The sequence below is a fragment of the Stenella coeruleoalba genome (assembly GCF_951394435.1).
Source record: "Stenella coeruleoalba genome assembly, chromosome: 1".
Classification (NCBI taxonomy): domain Eukaryota; kingdom Metazoa; phylum Chordata; class Mammalia; order Artiodactyla; family Delphinidae; genus Stenella; species Stenella coeruleoalba.
The window spans coordinates 34416590-34431214 of NC_137169.1; the positions used below are offsets into that span (position 1 = coordinate 34416590).

A 14625-nucleotide genomic window follows, 5' to 3' on the forward strand; every position below is an offset into this window, starting at 1 on the left:
TTACTCAAATAGAAACCCACTTTCTTACACCATTTTCAAATTTTCCACAGGATTTTGAGGTTTGCCAGATATTGATCAGATCGATTAACTCCTTTCACATATTCATTATACTCCAGTGTACAAGTGGGCTTAGTGTTCTGATGGCCAGTCCTCCTGTCTTCCTTTCCTGTAGGTGCTATGGAGGCATCATGAATAGTTGCCACCATGCAGACTAGCCTCTTGTCTTTCCATATAAGAAGAATCACTTCTCCCTTCTGTAAGAATGTCATTTCTCCCCTCTGTAGATTTTTAGATTTCAACTTTAATTGGTTTGGTAGACCATGATTCTCTCTTATAGTCCCACAAACTCTGGTTTTATTTTTCAGCAATATTTCAGATGTGGACACACTGTTGTAATAATTGTCCTGGTAAATATGGTGCCATGAACCAAGATAAGGTTGTAGGACCAATAATATTGTTTCTTGCAGTTTCTTTCCTTCAACGATGTAAATCTCAAGGTTGCATATGTATCCAGTTTCACTTTCTCTAACCATCCTGACCAAAATTCCATATTTTGTAAGTTTTCCGGGATTATAGGTTTTGAATCTGAGTCGTCCTCTCCACTTTATCATAGCCTCCTCAAGTGATAGCTCTTGTTTGGGTATATAGATCGATTGAAATTTTGGTAGATAATAATCCAAAAGAGGTTTAGCTTTTGAAATTCTGTCTACAGGAAGTGGAGTTTCCAAGTTATCTTTAAAGTGAAAAAATGTCATTATTTGTTCAAACCTTCTTCTTGTCATAATCTTTGTTCAAACCTTCTTCTTGTCATAATCTTTGGTATTTCGAGTAAGGGATCAGTCGACCAATATTTTTTCCAGTGTGACTTTCTTTTTGGTCCCATCAAAATTATTAATCCAAGAAACTTCTTCACATCATTGGTTACATCAGTCTATTTTAAAGTCTTATACTTTTTATATGATTTTTTATTCTGTTGGTGCTTCAATTTTGTTTGAGAAGTGACCAACTCAAAAAAATTGTTACCAAAAATTAATTCTCTTATTTCCCTAACACTTTGCAGGTTATTACATTCAATAGTTACATCTGACACACCTGTAAAGTCTTCTAATTTTCGTGAAATGTTGTCTTCAGTCCACTCTTCTGTAGAATCAAAGGAGCATTCTCCAGCACCATGAGTTTCATTGTCACTTTCCGTATCAGAGTCAGTCACTAAGGTTTTTAGTCTTTTTGTTGATCTAATATTCACATCGTCTGAATCAAAACTGTATTCTGAAGAACTATCATCTTCTGAGACACTAGTATATATGTCGCTTGGACAATCAGAGACAGTATCTGCATAAAATTCACCAAAAAATTCTTCTTCACTCAGAATTTCATGATGTGTCATTTTCAAAAATTTTACAGTAATAAACTTGCGTTTATAATATACACAAGGTTGGAACAAAAACCTAATGGAGCAAAATGTGAATGATAACGACAATCATAAGTTGTATAATGAATGCTTGATGAATTTTAAGCTCTAACAACTTCCATGGTGATGCTAATTGTATCACTCTCTAAAAATGTATTGATACGTCTCTGGTCAATAACATTTGGCATATTAATATGGCTCCAGTCAATAAATTGTTAAGTCTTTCAATCCATGAACATGGGATGTGTTTTTATTTATGTCTTCTACCATTTCTTTCAGCAGTGTTTTGTAGTTTTCATTGTGTAAGTCTTTCGCCTCTTTGGTTAAGTTAATTCCTAAGTATTTTATGCTTTTTGATGCTACTATAAATGGAACCGTTTTTGTAATTTCCTTTTCAGATTGTTCACTGTTAGTGTATAGAAGTGCAACTTATTTTTGTGTGTTGCAGTTGTATCCTCCTACTTGGCTGAATTAATTTATTATTTCTAACAGTTTGTGGAATCTTTAAGGTTTTCTACACATAAGATTATCTGCAAACAGAGATAATTTTACTCTTTCCTTTCCAATTTGGATGCCTTCTTTTTTTTTTCTTGCTAAATTGTTCTGGCTGATTCCAGTACTATGTTGAATAGAAGTGGTGAAAGCAGACATCCTCGCCTTGTTCCTGATTTTAGAGGAAAAGCCTTCAGTCTTTTCACCATTGAGTATCATGTTCACTGTGGGTTTTTTCATATATATTTTATTATGTTCAGGTAGTTTCCTTCTATTCCTAATTTGTGGAGTGCTTTTTAATCATGAAAGGGTACTGAATTTTGTCAAATGCTTTTGCAGCATCAGTTGAGATGATTAAGTTTTTTTTCCCTTTATTGTGTTAATGTGTTGTATTACATTGATCAATATTCCTATGTTGAACCATCTTTGCATTCTAGGAGCAAATCTGATTTGGTCATGGTATATAATCTTTCTAATACAGTGTTAAATTTGTTTTGCTAGTATTTTGTTGAGGATTTTTGCCTCAGTGCTCATCAGGGATAGTAGCCTGTCGTTTTCTTTTCTTGTAGTGTCTTTGCCTGCCTTTGGATAAGGTTAATGCTGCCCTCATAGGATGACTTAGGAAGTGTTTCTTCCCTTTCAAGTTTTGGGGAAAGTTTGAGAAGGATTGGTATTAGTTCTTCTTCAAATAATTTGTAGAATTCACCAGTAAAGCCATCAGATCCAGGGCTTCTCTTTGTATAGGAGATTTTTGATTACTAATTCAATGTCCTTGCTAGTTATAGGTCTATTCAAATTTTCTATTTCTTCATGATTCAGTCATTTTTGGTTTTGTATTGCTAGGAATTTTTCCATTGCATGTAGGTTATACAGTTTGTTGATGTACAGTTGTTCAGAGTACTCTCTTATAATCCTTTTTATTTCTGTAGAATCAGTAGTAATGTCCCCACTTTCAATTCTTATTTTAGTAATTTGAATCTTCTCTCTTTTTTCCTTAGTTATTCCAGCTAAAGGTTTGTCAATTTTGTTGATATTTTCAAAGAACAAACTTTTGGTTTCACTGATTTTCTAGGTTTTTCTGTTCTCTGTTTTGTTTATCTCTGCTCTAACCTTTATTGTTTCTGTTTGCTACCTTTGCATGTAGTGTGTTGTTCTTTTTCTAGTTTCTTAAATTGTAAAGTTAGGTTGTTGATTTGAAGTCACTCTTGTTCTTTAATATAAGTGTCTGTAGCTATAAAATTCCCCCTTAGTACTGCTTTCATTGCATCCCGTATGTTTTAGTATGTTGTGCTTTCATTTTCATTCATCTCTAAGTATTTCTTTATTTCTATTATGATTTCTTCTTTGATCCCTTGGTTGATTAAGAGCATGTCATTTAAATCTCCACAAATATGTGAATTTTCCAGTTTTCCTTTTGTTATTAATTTCTTTTTTTTTACATCTTTATTGGAGTATAATTGCTTTACAATGGTGTGTTAGTTTCTGCTTTATAACAAAGTGAATCAGTTATACATATACATATGTTCCCATATCTCCTCCCTCTTGCGTCTCCCTCCCTCCCACCCTCCCTACCCCACCCATCCAGGTGGTCACAAAGCACCGAGCTGATCTCCCTGTGCTATTCGGCTGCTTCCCACTAGCTATCTATTTTACGTTTGGTAGTGTATATATGTCCATGCCACTCTCTCACTTTGTCACAGCTTACCCTTCCCCCTTCCCATATCCTCAAGTCCATTCTCTAGTAGGTCTGTGTCTTTATTCCTGTCTTAACCCCTAGGTTCTTCATGACATTTTTTTTTCTTAAATTCCATATATATGTGTTAGCATACAGTATTTGTCTTTCTCTTTCTGACTTACTTCACTCTGTATGACAGACTCTAGGTCCATCCACCTCACTACAAATAGCTCAATTTCGTTTCTTTTTATGGCTGAGTAATATTCCATTGTATATATGTGCCACATCTTCTTTATCCATTCATCCGATGATGGACACTTAGGTTGTTTCCATCTCCGGGCTATTGTAAATAGATCTGCAATGAACATTTTGGTACATGACTCTTTTTGAATTATGGTTTTCTCAGGGTATATGCCCAGAAGTGAGGTTGCTGGGTCATATAGTAGTTCTATTTGTAGTCTTTTAAGGAAACTCCATACTGTTCTCCATAGTGGCTATACCAATTCACATTCCCACCAGCAGTGCAAGAGTGTTCCCTTTTCTCCACACCCTCTCCAGCATTTATTGTTTCTAGATTTTTTGATGATGGCCATTCTGACTGGTGTGAGATGATATCTCATTGTAGTTTTGATTTGCATTTCTCTAATGATTAATGATGTTGAGCATACTTTCATGTGTTTGTTGGCAGTCTGTATATCTTCTTTGGAGAACTAACTCCACCATACTGTAGTTGGAAAAGATGCTTTTATGATACCTCTTTTTTAAATACATTAAGAGTTTGTGGCCTAAGATATGGTCTATCCTGGAGAATGTCCTGTGTGCACTTCAGAAGATTGAGTATTATAACGTTGTTCAGTAGACCTATATATGTCTGTTAGATCTTTTTTAAATTTATTTATTTATTTAGTTTGGCTTCACCAGGTCTTTGTTGTGGCACACGGGATCTTTGCTGGGGCATGCAGGATCTTTCATTGTGGCATGTGGGATCTTTTAGTTGCAGCATGTGAACTTCTTAGTTGTGGCATGCACGTAGGATCTAATTCCCCGACCAGGGATCGAACCCAGGCCGCCTGCATTGGGAGCATGGAGTCTTACCCACTGGATCACCAGGGAAGTCCCCTGTCTGTTAGATCTCATTGAATTATTGTGTTGCTCAAGTCCTCTGCTTCCTTACTGATCTCATATCTGGTTGTTTTATCCATTATTGAGAGCAAGGTATTGAAGTCTCCAACTCTTGTTGTAGGAATGTTTATTTCTTCTTTTTATCTCCCAATTTTTACATTTTGGTTGGTTATTAGGTACATAAATATTTATAATTTTTATATCTTGTTGCTGTATTGAAGTATTTTTTAAAATATAATGTCCTTCTTTGTCACTTGTAACCTTTTTGATTTAAAGTCTGGGACTTCCGTGGTGGTCCAGTGGTTAAGACTCTGCACTTCCAACCCAGGTGGCACAGGTTTGATCCCTGGTTGGGGCACTAAGATCCCACATGCCATGGGGTATGGCCAAAAAACGTTTTTAAAAAATAGAGTCTATTTCATCTAATTTTAGTTTCGCCAACCCTGCTCTCCTTTGGTTACTATCAGCATGGAAAATTTTTTTCATCCTTTGACTTTTAACCTCTTTGTGTCTTTGGATCTAAAGTGAATCTCTTATAGACAATATGTAATTGAATCATATTTTGTTTTTATCCATTCTGCCAATCTCTGTCTTTTGATTGGAGAAACTAATCCCTTTATATTTAAAGTACTTATTAAAGTAAGACTTACTTCTGTCTTTTTGCCATTTGTTTCTATGTACCTTATAGCTTTTTGTCCTCCATTTCCTGCATTACTGTCTCTCTTGTATGTAGTTGATTTTTTTTGTAATGAAACACTTTAAGTCCCTTTTCATTTCGTTTTGAGTATATTCTATAACTGGTTTCTTTGTGGTTACCATAGGGATTACATTTAACATGCTAAGGTTATAACACCCTAATTTGAATTTATGCCAATTTAGCTTCAATAATATGCAAAAACTCTGCTTATTTACAGCTCTGCCCCCATCCTTTTCAGTTATTGATGTCACAAAATTACATCTCTGTATCTTGTGTGTCCAGAAACATGAACTAATGATTGCTTTTTTAAAATGCATTAGTTTCTTAAACTATGCAGAAACCAAAATGTGGAATTAGAAATCAAAGTTACAGTGGTACTAGCTTTTAGACTAATAATAGTTTTAAAACAATGTATTAGTCTTTTAAATCATGTAGAAAACAAAAAATGGAGTTTCAAACCATAGTTACAATAATACTAGCTTTTATAATTGCTCATGTATTTACCTTTACTGAGATCTTTATCTATTCTTATGGCTTTGAGTTACTGTTTAGTATCCTTTGATTTCACCATGCAGGAGTCCCTTTAGGATTTCTCATAGGGCAAGTCTATGAGTTTGGTAACAAACTCCCTCAGCTTTTGTTGATCTTGAATGTCTTAATTTCTTCCTCACTCCTGAAAGGACAGTTTTGCTGGATATAGGATTCTTGGTTGACAGGTTTTTTTTATTTTAGCATTTTGGCTATATCTGCCCACTGCCTTCTGGCCTCCAAAGTTACTGATGAGAAATCTGCTGGTAATCTTATTGAAGATTCCCTGTATGTGACGTCACTTCTCTCTTGCTGCTTTCAAGATTATTTCTTTCTTTGTCTTTCAAATAGTTTGATTATACTGTGCCTCATTGTGGGTCTCTTTGAGCTTATCCTTCTTGCAGTTCACTGAGCTTCTTGGGTATTTATATTTATGTCTTTAATCAAACATCATTTTTTTTTTGTTTTTGATGGTGACCATGATAGTGGCCCATTCCTTGTTCTGTCGTCCATAAATTCACCTGAAGGGGGCCACTCTGGGAATCAGGCACCAAGATGAACTTAGAATTGCAGGAGAGTTGTTTGGGTTGGTACCTGTGAAGGATAAAAAGAAGGAGTAGACATGGGCAAAACCTACAGGTCATGATGCAGTCCTGGCATCTGTTAAAGAAGAGAGAGAAGGAAGGAAGATTGGATAAGAAGAGCCTCAGACTGTATTGCAGCTCTGAGAAGTCTCAGCCAGGCCAGCAAGGGCTTTGGCACAATGATAACCTGTAGAGGATCCGCACTGACCAGAAATGACCAGGCTTTAATATCCTCACCATGCTTAGTCATTCACTGGAGGCTGCCTGAGAAGAATGTGGCAAGTTCCTTCTTGAAGGGAGATATGACACCTTGTGGCCCTTTGTATCATAGCATTCTTGACAACAGAGAAGATCCTTCTAGAATAACTGGTTAATCTACCTCCCTCTATGATAGATGTTGTCTATGACATTCTAAATAAATGAGCATCTATCTTATTTTAAAAGATGTTCAGAAAAGAAGATAATACAGTTTTTCTCCCTAATGTTTAATATTAAGTATCAGAAATTTTTTTCTGTGTCTAATCTCAATCCTGTAGGCTGTGATAGAAACCAGTTTTCTTTTCCTTGTCATTAAGACTTGAAATATGTGTGGATTTCTAAAATAATAAGGCTTTATATTGACTCTCACTGATCCTTTCACTTACTTCATCCCATGTAGAGCCAGCTGGAATGAGGTAACGAGGAAGATTGTAAGTAAATGTTTCTTCTCTTTAAAGTAGAAGTCTTTAAAACGAGAAAAGGTACTTGATGAATAAGTAGTCAGTTATACTTAAGTGATTTTTAAGTCATTTCCTGAGGAAAGAGGATGTAACTATAAATAGATTTTTGCCTTCACAGTTCTCTCTTAGTCTTTCATGAAGAAAAAAACCTCAAGCTTCCTTGATTGTGTTTAGCAGCTGGGTGATGGTGACAACAATAAGTATTAAGTAAAGGGTCATTCTCAGCAGAGGAATTAAGTGAACTGAGTGCTGTAACCATTAGGTAAAGAGTAACAGCCCTTTCCCATGAGCTCATTTCCAGATCCTGACCTAGTGCCATGCTTTCCTTTTCATGGATCTTCAGCTTTTAGACAGGTACTGGGGTGTCTCATGAATTATTCCTGACCTCTAACTACTTTATTTTCTGTATACTACAAAAAAAGTAAGTGAAAGGATAGAAACTAAGATCTGAGTACCTATAATGTTGCAATGACTCTGCTGGGTTAACAGAAATTTGGAGAGGTAGGTATTATTCACCTTGCTTTACAGACGAGGAAACCAAGATCACAAATGCACAAAGGTGGAAGTCAAGATTTCAGATTTCAACTAACTACAAAACCCATGTTTTTGCCACTGCAGTTTCCAAACTGTGTTTCAGGGGTTCTTGCTCTTCCACAGATGCAAGTCCCTAGGTCTTCTGCCTCCACATCAACCAAAGAAGCCTTCACTTGAGGGCACTCTGTAGACAGTTTCCCCATAAGAATTCTTTTGAGGACTTCCCTGATGGCGCAGTGGTTAAGAATCTGCCTGCCAATGCAGGGGACACGGGTTTGAGCCCTAGTCGGGGAAGATCCCACATGCCATGGAGCAACTAAGCCCGTGTGCTACAACTACTAAGCCTGTGCCCTAGAGCCCGCAAGCCACAACTGCCGAGCCCACGCACCACAACTACTGAAGCCTGCGGACCTAGAGTCCATGCTCTGCAACAAGAGAAGCCACCCAATTAGAAGCCCATGCACTGCAACAAAAAGTAGCCCCTGCTCGCCGTAACTAGAGAAAGCCCACATGCAGCAACGAAGCCCCAATGCAGCCAAATATACATACATACCTACATACATAAATAAATATAAACAATGTTCTCAAAAAGAAAAAATTCTTTTGAATATAAAAGGAAGGGGGAAGTCCTGTGACTTCAAAAGAACAAATAATTTAGAAAACTATTCCCTTAAATCAAGCAGACTCCTCAATATATGACTGTGTTCTTTACCTGTTTTTATATGCAGACAGATTTACCATTAAATATGCCATTTTAGTGCTGCTAGTATGCATGTTCTCAGAGAAAATGCTTAAAATGGGAGAAATGCTAGGTATCTGGCAGGAATAACAGCAGTCATGATATATTGAATATTGGTCGTTTTACAAACATAATCTTATACAATCCCTATAACAGCCCTCCCCAAAGTAAGTAGGTATATTCCATTTCATATTTGAGAGAACATAGAAGAACTTGACCAAAGTAAGAGGCAGAGCCAGGAATTGGAATTGATCCAGGTTTGTCTGGCCCTAGAGCTCATTTTCTACATCATACCAAGTCTCGTGAGGATTCATAGGGGAAGCATATTATAACTCACGGGGGTTACAACATGCCCAGCACTGAGCACATAAACCATCTCTACCAGGAGGTGATGACCGGGCAGTGTTTTATTCTCTACAGGGGCTGCAGCCGCCATCTCATTTGACTGTGCCTGTGAGAGAGGACAGCACAACACAAGCACATGGGGAGATGGCAGTAACTCTAGTCACACGGTGCCTGGGAGACACAATTTGGTTCAGAGTATTAGATGGCCCCCACCTTTCAGACAGTAGAACACTGAAAGTGGAAAATTCTGAGCTGTTACACCGTTCCCCACAGCTGTCGGCGGCTACCCTGTGCTAGTGACGGGATTCCCTAGAAGTCCGTTAGTTCTCCTCTTTGCTTACTGCTGGCTGACAGGTGAGGTAAGAGGCTCCCTTCAGCTGCCTAGAGGTCTGTATATCCCATTGCTCATTTCTCACATTATTGCGGCCCCTTCCCTGTGTTTTTCTGCTTTAAACTTTGATCGTCGGTCTCATGAAGTACATAAATTGCCTAAATGCATGACTGTATTTAGTGTGCCACAAATTATGGTAAATTTCAAATATATATTCTTTTGAAAATCTATCTCTTAAAAGTTATAGCATTAAAATACATGACATTCTTGTCCTGAGAAAACACAAAAGAAATGGGGGGAGTTTTCATTTTTAAGAGTTGAAACATTTCCTGCACTTGGCACTGGGAAATCACAGGTGGTAAGGGTGGGACTAAGTAGCATGTCATGTGTGGATGTGCAGAAATGTTCGCCAGTGCAGACGGCAGCTAATGCAGAGGGAGAAGCTGATCTGGGGAAAAGATATATCCTTCCCTATATCCTTGTGCACTACTACTAAGTCAACATGATTTTTAAGTAGGTGTTTTGTCCATACCACTGGACAGGAGGATGTATAAAAGTTACACTTGGGTTTTAGCATCCGTTTTTCCAGTAGCATTCCCCATTTTTTCTAACTCATCAATTTGGGATTGCTATTTCTGTTTCATTGATATTAAACACAAGAAAGGTAAATTATTGATAACCAACTTTACTAAACTAATGAATTTATTTTTTTAATCTGTAGGTTAAATACACATCTAGCAGTAAGTTATGAACCTAGAAATATAGGCAAACTCCAGAATACTTTCCCCCAAATTTAGTTAGGTAAAAATCTTTGGTGAATCAACGCTTTCCTTTCTTCAGCCTAAGTAAAGGAATATTTTTATCTCTGAATTAAATTAAAAACTTCAAATTGAAGTTTCTTTTGAAACCTAATTCTGAATAAAAGTAATAAGTGATATCGATGTTGGTGTCTTCTGTTTCTGAATTACATCTAAATACTCATAAATCTCCTTTGCGTTTGTTACTGGGCCAATCAACAATAACAAATTACTTTCGTAAAGTTAAAAAAAAAATAAGGTAAATTATCAGCTTGATTAATTCAGAATCATCAGGATTCTCTAGTATGTTTTTCTAATAGTACTTGTTCCCTTTCGTTAAGTTGCAAACAGAGCAAGGGCTCAAATACATAATAAAGCAACTCTTCAAAGGATCCAAGACCAGAAAAAATGTAAAACTTGTTGGTAAGGGAGATTTCAGGGGTTAGCCTCTGGAAAAGACACTTAAGAAATGTAGCTTATCTTTTCAGTATTTTTAAAAAATAACACATATGCATATGTGGGTTTTTTTGGTTTTTTGTGTGTGTGTTGTTTTGCGGTACGCGGGCCTCTCACTGCCGTGGCCTCTCCCGTTGCGGAGCACAGGCTCCGGACGCGCAAGCTCAGCGGCCATGGCTCACGGGCCCAGCCACTCCCCGGCATGTGGGATACTCCTGGACCGGGGCACGAACCCGTGTCCCCTGCATCGGCAGGTGGACTCCCAACCACTGTGCCACCAGGGAAGCCCGCGTATGTATTTTAACTGATGGTTTATTTGGATTAAGATTTCCCTCTTAGAGCCTGAATTATCAGTAATATAGGAAGACAGACGAGAAACCAGTATGAAAGGTCAAGAGACAGTGAAAGTACAAGATTTGAATGAGGTAAGAAATAAAAAGATCACTTTCAGTTACATTTTCTAATACAGATGAGGCAGACTCCATAAGGTTGCTTAAGAATTACTGAAAATAGACAAAATGTATGGTAGATCTACATCCTATGATTGTGATCAGTGGTTACAGAAAACCTTCCAGGATTAGTCATTCAGGAAGGAGCCCATTAAAAATGTATTTAGGATAAACTAGTATGTTGAAATTGTAAGGATGATTTAAAGGTGTTGTCCAACTAAAGAGTAAATGTGAAAATTCAGAACAATCCAATAATAATATAAACTGCCATTTACATATTCTTTGTACAATCGAGGTGCCCATCATTATCCCTATTTTTCAGAGGAGGAAACTGAGACTAACAAAAGTTAGGTAACTGGCTCAGGGTCCCACTGTTGCTAAATAGTAGGACAGATCTGCTAGGACTCTTTTCCGACATATCATTACGCAATTCCCAAGTTAGAGAGTATGGACTTGTCAGTTTCATACTGCTCCCTGACTGGCCAATCCAAATATGCAGTTAGTTCACTTGACAGGTTTGCTCTGCCAGCGGAGAAGATTCTGCAGCTTCATGGCAATATTAAGGAAATTCTCTCGATTCTCACTCTGTATTCACTAGGCTGCATTTTGACCTCAAATTAAGTTCCTAATAGGTTTTTCTACACAAAAGAAAATACACTTTGGCAAGTCTGAATGAAGTAGATATTAAAAGTAAGGGCTAGGGACTTCCCTGGTGGTCCAGTGGGTAAGACTCCATGCTCCCAGTGCAGGAGGCCTGGGTTCGATCCCTGGTCAGGGAACTAGATCCCACATGTATGCTGTAACTAAGAGTCTGCATGCTGCAACTAAGAAGTCTGCATGTCGTAACTAAGAGTCCGCATGCTGCAACTAAGGATCCTGTGTACTGCAACTAAGACCCGGCACAGCCAAAATAAGTAAATATAAATAAATAAATAAATAAATATTTTTAAATAAATAAATATTTTTAAATAAATAAAAAATAAATAAAAGTAACAGCTAGACAGTTTCATTGGTGAATTCTACCGAACATTCAAAGAAGAATTAATACCAATCTTCCAAAAAATAGGAGGGAACACCTTCAAATTCATTTTATGAAGCCAGCATTACCCTGTTACCAAAACCAAACAAGGAACCACAAGAAAAGAAAATTGCAGGCCAATTTCCCTGATGCACATAGATGCAAAAATCCTCAACAAAGTATTAGCAAACCGAATTCAACAATACATTAAAAGGATCATACACCATGACCAAGTAGGATTCATTCCAAGGCTGCAAGGATGGTTCAACAGCTGTAAATCAATCAGTGTGATACAACACATTAACAAAATGAGGGATAAAAATTATACTATGCATCAACAGATACAGAAAAAGCTTTTGAAAATATTCAACATCCATTTATGATAAAAACTCTCAACAAAGTGGGTATAGAGGGAATGTACCTCAACATCATAAATGCCATATATGACAAGACCACAGCTTACATCATACTCAACAGTGAAAAGCTGAAAGCTTCTTCTCTAAGATCAGGAATAAGGCAAGGATGTCCAGTCTTGCCACTTTTATTCAATGTAGTATTGGAAGTCCTAGCCAGAGCAATCAGAGAAGAAAAAGAAATAAAAGGCATCCAAATTGGAAAGGAAGAAGTAAAACTGTCACTATTTGCAGATGGCATGATATTATACACAGAAAACCTTAAAGACTACAACAAAAAACTGTTAGAACTAGTAAATAAATCCAATAAAGTTGCATACAAAATCAATACACAAAAATCTATTGCACAATAACAAATAACAAATATCAGAAAGAGAAATAAAGAAAACAATCACATTTACAATTGCATCAAAAAGAATAAAATACCTAGGAATAAATTTAACCAAAGAGGTGTAAGACCTATACACTGAAAACTATAAAACATTGATGAAAGAAATGAAAACACAAATAAATGGTAAGATATTCCATGCTCATGGATTGGAAGAATTAATATTGTGAAAATGTCCATACTATCCAAAGCAATGTGCGGATTCAGTACAATCCCTATCACAATTCCCAATGGCATTTTTCACAGACATAGAACAAATAGTCCTCAAATTTGTCTGGAACCACAAAAGACCCTGAATAGCCAAAGCAATCTTGAGAAAGAACAACAAAGCTGGAGGCATTATACTCCCTGATTTCAAACTATCTTAAAAGCTGTAGTAATCAAAACACTATTGTATTGGCATAAAAACAGACACATAGATCAGTGGAACAGAACAGAGAGCCCAGAAGTAAATCCACAAATATACGGTCAATTAATTTATGAAAGGAGCCAAGAGTATACAATGGGGAGAGGACGGTCTCGTCAATAAGTGGTGCTGGAAAAACTGGACAGCTATATGCAAGAGAATGAAACTGGAGCACTATATTACATCATACACAAAAATTAACTCAAGATGGATTAACAACTTGAATGTAGGTCCTAAAGTCATAAAACTCCTAGAAGAAAACAGGCGGTAGGCTCCTTGACATCAGTCTTGGTGATGATTTTTTGCACCAAAAATAAACAAGTGGGACTATGTCAAACTAAGAAGCTTCTGCACAGCAAAGGAAAGTATCAATAAAATGAAAAGACAATCTACCAAATGGGAGAAAATATTTGCCAATCATATATCTGACAAGGGGTTAATATCCAAAATATATGAAGAACTCATACAACTCAATAGCAAAAAAAAATTGATTAAAAAATGGGCCAAGAGTCTGAATAGACATTTTCCCAAAGAAGACATACAGATGGCCAACAGGCACATGAAAAGATGTTCAATATCACCAGTCATCAGGGAAATGCAAATCAAAACCACAATGAGATATCACCTCACACTTGTTAGGACGGCTGTTATCAAAAAGACATGAAATAACAAGTGTTGGTGAAGATGTAGAGAAAAGGAAACCCTGTGCACTGTTGGTGGAGATGTAAATTGGTGCAGCCACTATGGAGATTGGTGCAGCACATTATGGAGATTTCTCAAAAAATTAAAAATAGAACTACCATATGATCCAGCAATTCCACGTCTGGGTATTTATCCAAAGAAAACAAAATCACTAATTTGAAAAGATATGCACCCCCATGTTCCTTCCAGCACTATTTACAATAATAAATACATGGAAACACCCCAAGTGTCCATCAAGGGATGAATGGAAAAAGAAAATGTGGTATATGTACACAATGAAATATTATTCAGCCATTAAAAAATACTGAAATCTTGCCATTTGCAACAACATGCAGAATTGAGGAACATGCAGAATTTGAGGGAATTATGCTAAATGAAATAAGACAGAAAGAGATAAATACCATATGATCTCACATGTGGAATCTTAAAAAAAAAAATTACAGAAAAATCATGGATGTAGAGAACAGATTGGTTGTTGCCTGAAGCAAGGAGTTGGGAGTGGGTGAAATGGATGAAGGAAATCAAAAAGTACGAATTTCCAGTTATAAAATGAATGTCATGGGGATATAATGTAAAGCATGGTGACTATAATTAATAAGATTGTATTACATATTTGAAAGTAGGGGAAAAATCACAACTCTGTGTGATGATGGATGTTAATGGAACTATTGTGGTGATCATTTTGCAAAATATACAAATATTGAATCATTATGTAGTAGTACACCTGGGACTAATATAATGTGCTATGTCAATTATACCTCAGTTGTTTTTAAATAAAATAAAAATAAGAGCAAGGGCTTATAAATTAGCCTTGGTTTG

At 36.6% G+C, this 14625-nt stretch overlaps 1 protein-coding gene across 1 annotated transcript in view; it reads left to right on the forward strand.

Annotated features, from left to right (window-relative positions):
* Positions 1 to 14625, forward strand: part of CCDC30 (coiled-coil domain containing 30) — a 173179-nt gene that overhangs the window by 68235 nt on the left and 90319 nt on the right. The gene's annotated exons all lie outside the window — the stretch shown is intronic.